The sequence below is a fragment of the Emys orbicularis genome, chromosome 2 (genome assembly GCF_028017835.1).
Source record: "Emys orbicularis isolate rEmyOrb1 chromosome 2, rEmyOrb1.hap1, whole genome shotgun sequence".
In the NCBI taxonomy this organism is placed as follows: domain Eukaryota; kingdom Metazoa; phylum Chordata; order Testudines; family Emydidae; genus Emys; species Emys orbicularis.
This window is the reverse complement of record NC_088684.1, coordinates 147131097-147138786: the sequence shown is the minus strand read 5'-3', so window position 1 is coordinate 147138786 and position 7690 is coordinate 147131097.

Genomic DNA, 7690 nt, shown 5'->3' with positions numbered 1-7690 from the left:
CAAACAACTATTTTCAATCTGTGGTGTAATACTATAAGATAATATATTCCACTTTCCACTTTTAGTCAAGCAGTTTCATTCTTCACTTGACTGGGAAAGTCCTTGGAATCATTGTTGCTGTCTGTATCCAAAGTCTCTGTTTTTCTAAACCTACCATTTGGAAGACCTGGAATGAACATTGTGTTGTAAACAATTCTTCCCTACAGACTGGCATCAAACCAGTACACCCATAAACTCTCTCCTTCATATCAGCAACAGGCTCTATCAACATCCAAAGATCTTATTACTTCTATAAACAGTTGCTATCAGTCTGATAACCTTAAAATATACAGTCATATCGTAAAAACATTAAACTTCAAATCTCTGAGGGCCAGGCTGAAATTTGGAATATGCACATATGCAATTGAGTAAAGGGGAGTAAACCCCTGGGTGGGCTACTCAGACTTTGGATTAGCCTGGGTATGAGGAAGGAAGTGCTGCAGACTTGCTTACTTCCCCACCACTGCAGGTGAGTAGAGAGGGATGTAGAATGAGCCGAGTCTTGGCTCCACCCCTGACTTGTTGTTAAGTGTAGCTAAGATGGCATTCATGGTATGGGTGGAGGGAACATGCTGTATTGTTGACCAGCAGTGAATCATAATCCCACTGTGGTAAGAAGGAAGCAGGGGAGGAATGGTGGTGCCCTTGTGTTAAAATGCCTCCATGGGCTACACCCGTTGCTTATGCACCAGTCTTTGCTCAGGGTTGTGCCTAATATCTCATACCAGGCACTCAATTACTGTATCACAGGAATGGACATGGTATATAACCCTAGAAAGAGAGGTAGGGTGGTAGTGATGGTTCCCAAGTTTGTAAGGGACATGACTTGTAAGACTGATTTCCTTCTATGATCAGATAACTGGCTCTGTGGATATGGGGAAAGCAGTGGACGTGATATATCTTGAATTTAGCAAAGCTTTTGATAGGGTCTCCCACAGTATTCTTGCCAGCAAGTTAAAAAAGTATGGATTGGATGAATGGACTATAAGGTGGATACAAAGCTGGCCAGATCATTGGGCTCAACGAGTAGGGATCAATGGCTCGATGTCTAGTTGGCAGCCGGTATCAAGCGGAGTGCCCCAAGGGTCGGTCCCGGGGCCGGTTTTGTTCAATATCTTCATTAATGATCTGGAGGATGGCGTGAATTACACCCTCAGCAAGTTTTCAGATGACACTAAACTGGGAGGAGTTGTCGATACGCTGGAAGGTAGGGATAGGATACAGAGGGACCTAGACAAATTAGAGGATTGGGCCAAAAGAAATCTGATGAGGTTCAACAAGGACAAGTGCAGAGTCCTGCACTTAGGATGGAAGAATCCCATGCACTGCCACAGACTAGGGACCGATTGGCTAGGCAGCAGTTCTGCAGAATAGGACCTGAGGATTACAGTGGATGAGAAGCTGGATATGAGTCAGCAGTGTGCCCTTGTTGCCAAGAAGACTAATGGCATATTGGACTGCATTAGTGGGAGCATTGCCAGCAGATCGAGGGAAGTGATTATTCCCCTCTATTCGGCACTGGTGAGGCCACATATGGAGTATTGCGTCCAGTTTTGGGGGCCCCACTACAGAAAGGATGTGGACAAATTGGAGAGAGTCCAGCGGAGGGCCATGAAAATGATCAGGGGTCTGGGGCACATGACTTACGAGGAGAGGCTGAGGGAACTGGGCTTGTTTAGTCTGCAGAAGAGAACGGTGAGGGGGGATTTGATAGCAGCCTTCAATTACCTGAAGGGGGGTTCCAAAGAGGATGGATCTCAGCTGTTCTCAGTGGTAGCAGATGACAGAACAAGGAGCAATGGTCTCAAGTTGCAGTGGGGGAGGTCTAGTTTGGATATTAAGAAACACTATTTCACTAGGAGGGTGACGATATTAATTCAATTTCAGGAGTCTGCAATTACTTAAGTTTCATAAAGGTATTAGGCTGCATCTCAGCTATAATGTATTTTTATCAGTGTCTCAGCATAGCAGTGTTCTTGCGGGGGAAGCAAGTGGAAAGCTCCACATTACCATTTCCGTGCATTTCCAGGTCTTTATTCATCACCAACAGATGTGTCTATAGTTTGTAGATCCCGCAAATTGTTCAGCCCACTTAAGATTGTTATGCAGTTGAGAAGCACTATTCTTTGATTTATAAACTCAGTAATAGTCTGATTTGAGATAACAGAAACAAATTAAGTAGTGGGAATCTGGGGGTTATTTACTTGTATTTTCTGTCAGAAAGCATGGTTGTTGAAATTCAGTGCATCTGACAATGTAGAGTGTTATTTCTGTTGACAAAATTCAGAATGCCTTCAGGATGGCAAAAGACATATTTTAAATCTCCTGGAGACTGAGGAGTTACTGATGGGCATTGTGCACCTCTTCCCCGGTGATGTGAAGAAGGGATGAGCTACGTCCATTGGTAACTCTCCAGCTTCCAACCAGATTTCAAATATATTTGTTGCAGAGTGTGTGTATGTATGTGTGTGTGTGTCACTTGGCCTGTAGTGAAGATGAGTCCTTGACCTCTCAATCCCCATGCACTAATCATCATCAATTAAAGCCTCCCAGCATTTAAACCATAACTTTCTGTCAGAAATATACTAATTTGATGAGGGGTACCCTTTTTGTTGTGTTATTGTGGATACTTCTAGGAAAAATAGAAATGTCAAACAACCCAAGCCTGAGTCTCCAAAGAAAGGTTAGGCAAAGTAAACCTAGCAGTTTCTCACACATAACTTTGCAGTTGTGAAGGACTTTCTAACTACCAAATTGGATCTTTAATTTCAAGATATACATGAGCAATCTACAGATATGGGAGACGTCAAAGCTTGTTTGACCTACCTAGATATTTAACCAAGAAAAACTGCCATAGAGCTGAAGGAGGTTAAAATGCAGACTGTTTCTTTAAGGCAAAGACTATCAAGTCTTGAGGAGAAACCAGAAGATATTGAAAACAGACCATACAATTCCTGGAGGTCCCTGAACGGCTGGAAGGGGGGGGGAACAAGCACCATGATCGTCTTTCCCCAAAACACACTCTTTGAGGTACTGGGATTGGAGTCCAGTTTGCCTACCCTGGAAATGGAAAGGGTTCGTCAAGTGGCTGGGGCCAGAAGGAGCGAGAACAATAATAACCCCAAGCCCATCATCTTTAAATTGCTGAAATTTAATGACAAAGTTAAGCTTATGTCTGCTGCTTGGCAAATTGAACTCTTCAATATAAGGCTTTTAAATTTTCTTTGTATCCAGACTTCTCTGTAAATTTAAGCAAGACGAGAGCAGCATTAAATGACATCAAATGAGCCCTCAGGGGATCAGATATTAAATACAGCCTTAAATATCCTGCAATCTTCATAATGAAGCTGACAGTCTCTGTGAAATATTTCAATACCCCATCGAATGCTTGGCAAGCACGACAGGAATTGAGTCCAGGATAAGAGCATGATCCTCTCATAAAGGAAAAGAAAATAGAGAGTATAAGCCCTGAAGAAAAGGATTTGGAAAACTAGGCAACTCATCCACAAATCTATTTGTCATATTTGATAGTGTTATAGGGTACAATTAGTACTATTATACTTATGTTGGGTAATCAATATATTGAAAGCACTGATTATCAAGCTACACTAAATATCTTGTCTATCCATATATTCATATCTATATTACCTCCTTATTTCTAGGTATATTTATATTGATATACATCTGTTTATGTTTATAATATGTACATGAGGTTAATATATTCACAACTATTTACTTGTGTGGTATTTGTGACTACATGCATCACTTTATATGGGTATTTGCATATTTATTTTTACGTTTCTACCCATACTTAACATTTATATATTTATAACATATGTATGATAATATAATCATATTTATTTGTTTGCACGTATTATCATTTATGTCAGTTTATGTTTACCATTTCATTAGTCTACTGGCATGAATATTTATATATCATATGCATATTTGCATTTTTATACTATTACTTATCCATTAACATCTATGAAGCAATAGCTTTCATTCATTGATATATCTTGGCATATGTGGGTATTTTGATAAATATATGTATATTTCTGACAGACTCCTAATTAATTCATATTATGTGCGTCGGGTGGGTTCAGACATATACCATTTGGGATCTGAACATTCCCGTCTTGGAAGTCTGGGATATTAAAGATAAGATGGTGTATGTTTTGGTATGGTTTCATTTGGTTTGGGGTTTGTTTGTATGTAGAGGCTCTTGGAGACTATCAAACTAATGGGTGCCAATTAACAGCTAAACAACCATTGATTTTTCATGAACTCTATTAAGTTTTGCTCCTGGAACATATTTCTTAATGAATCCCTCTAAGAGAATCAAAACTTTGAGGCACTTAAAATCAAATGAATGCCATATAGCTTTCCTCCAGAAGACCCATTTAAAGAATGAAGATTCAGACAAAACTATGGATGGGATGTAAAAGTCACTCCTCTTTCAACTCCAGAAGCAGGGGAGTAGCAACAGTAATCCACAAAAGCCGAACTTTTCAATTTATTCTGTTGTCAGATCCAGAAAGCGTATACAATAGAATTGAAGGCATTTTCAATACTAAGAGATTAAATCGGGCAAGTGTATATAATCATAGTGGTGGGAACACCTTTTATTGCAGAAATAATGGACGTTATTTCCAACAAAGCTGATATTCCCGTGGTACTAGGAGGAGATTGGAAATCTGTCATGGATAATATCATAGACAAATCTCAGTGTTCTAGGCAAAAATCTCAGATCTTTGCAAACTATCTGTTATCCCTACTGAAGGAGTTTGGATGAATGGACTTTGGAGACTAAAGCATCCTATGAAGTATGACTACACATATTGGTTCATGCCTCCTAGTCCAGATTAATTTATTTTATGTTATCTAAAATGGTAGCTCCTGCATGTCTGGAGATGGAAGTTGGTAATATCATCATCTCTGATCATGCTCCAGTTTCTCTTTATATAGATACTGGTCATAGTACTACAAGATTGTCAAGATGGAAGTTAAACACACATCTACTTAGAGACCCTACATGTCTTTAGTTGCCAACCTCTAGAAGGAAAATACAAATAGTGTCTCCTCTACTACAACTTTATGGGAAGCATTGAAGGCTACTTTAAGGGGAGAATGCATAAAATTAGTATCTGAAAAGAAGAAAGAAAAGAATGAATTACTTAATCCTTTAACGGAGGTGGTTGATAAATTTGGAGTGGGGGAAGCAGAGATCACTATAGCTGCTGATACCGGGGAGACACAATGTAAAGGTGTAGCGGCACGTGACCGTCCCACGTGTCACCACTGGGAGGAACCTTCCAGACCCACCACCCAATCCTGCTGGCTCCTGGGAGGCTGAGGCCACAAGAGTAGGGAACATGTGCCTCTGGGCCAGTTCCGGGGAGACTCACAGCACCACACTATCTCCCCAGAGCTCCTGCATCCTCAGAGACACCTTGGCAGAGGAAGGGGCATAAAGCATGCCCCTAACTTGGGGTAAGCAGAGGGAACCTGCTTCTGGTGCCTTTCCCGGTGATCCCGCATCCTGTGCCCGGCCCAGTGCTGTTTCACTCTCCTTGCCAGATTTACCTGTGTGTGCAGGGGTATCTTTATCCTTCTCCCACTGAGCCTCCCCCCCCCACCCCAGACTGTTTCCAGCTCACTTGGCCCCTCTCCCTGGCAGATGGGCTTGGGCAGGGAGTGGAGAGGGCGGGACAAAGAGCTGCTTCTCACACCGGCTGAGGGTAGCCATTTCACGTGTGCTGCCTCTGTGCAGTGCGGTGGTTGCCTGAGAGAAAGTCCAACTGGGAAGGTGGCAGAGTCCCACCCCTTCTTCTCCCTGCCCAGGCCCGGCTGCAAGGGACAGGGTCCAAGTGAGGTTGCCAACTTTCATTCTGTAAATAAGCACCCCGACTTCCACAATAAGCCAAAAATCAAGCTAATCCTATTTCAAAACAAGGCCAAAACAAGCCAATCCCTAAGAACCACAACACTCTATGTGACTAGATCCCCCCGGCATGCAGTCTGGGACTGTGGTGGGCCTGCTGTGCACCCCTGACTCTCTGCCCCACATGCCTCTGCTAGCCCCTGATTCACCCTTCACCCTCCTTGCCCCTGCTTCTCCCCCCCCCCCCCCCCCATTGCCCCTGTTTGCCAGGAGCTGATAAAAAAAAAAGAAGAAGCAACAAGCTACAAGCCAAAAACTAGCCAACAAGCAACTCACAAGCCAGTTAAGCCAAAAACAAGCCCAATTTCTGATTCCTCAGCACGTTTCCAGCTCGCTCGGCCCCACTCCCCACAGCCAGATGGGGAGCGGAGGGGCTGGGTTGCCGCTGCCTCCCTGGATGGCCTTTTGTGGGCCGCCGCCATGATGCAGAGAGGCAACAATCTGCAGTGGCTACCCCGGTATGAGAAGCAGCTCCATCCTACCCCTTCCACTCCCTTCCCGGGCCCGGCTGCCAGGGAAAGGAGCCAAAGGAGCCGGAAATGTGCTTTCCTTCCCACCCCACCAGTAGGCTGAACAGAGCAAGCCCTGCAGGGGCAACTTGACTCTCGCAAAAATCTGGGGGGCACCTGACCCTCCATGATGCATAACCTCTGGGGGAAGCATAAGAACCCTCAGAATAATGAGCTTCTGCACTCTGTCATTACTTCTAAATACAAATACAATGAATGCATGTCCGCCCATATTGAATTCATGCTTAATAGAGTAAAAAAGAGGCATTATGAATGGGAGGATAAAGCAGGCAAACTCCTGGTGAGGAAAGTTAAAATGACTTAATCCAATAACACTTTATCCTCTTTTGTATAGAACAATGGTCTTTCAGTACTAGAACTTGATAAAAAATAACAATTTAAAGACTTTTATGAATCCCTTTACACATCTTATGGTGAGTTGAATTCCAATCTATTTGAGCAACTCAGGGAGGGATTACGCCTACATACATTGTCACTACCTCAGACTGATTATAAGGAGAAAGGTATCTCTCTTGGCTCGCTCAGCGTTGGCAAAGCACCTGGATGCAGTGGCTTTCCAGAAGAATTTTATAAGACATTTATCAATCAATTAGTACTAATATTGTCAGAAGTCTATAAAGAAATATTTACAAAATAAATAATGTCATGGGACATGAGGAATACAATAAATTACCCAATTCTAAAAAAAAAGACAAGATGGTCTTCAATGTGGCAATGAAGACCTCAGCTCTCTGTTGAACACAGATTATAAAATTCTGACAGATTCTTGCTTCACTTTTAAACACATTTCTCCATCAATCATTCATATAAACCAGATGGGTTTTATATGCAGCAGATTAGCACTGGACAATACTCAGAAAATTCTCCACTTAACTGCCAGGAATAAACAACTGATGCTCCAGCTGCTATACTATCATGAGATGCTGAAAAGTCCTTAATTTTAAGTGGAATGGTCATATCTACAAACAATCCTGAGAAAATTGGGATTTGGACCTAAATTTCTTACCTGGATTGATATTATTTACAAAGCATCCCTTGCCTCTGTTCTGACAAACGGTGTTATCTCCTCCACATTTTAAGGAGCACTTCAGGGATGCCCTCTATTCCCTCTACTATTTGATATAGCCATGGATTCTCTAGCAGAGTATATCAGGCAGACACCATCCATTGAAGTAATTAC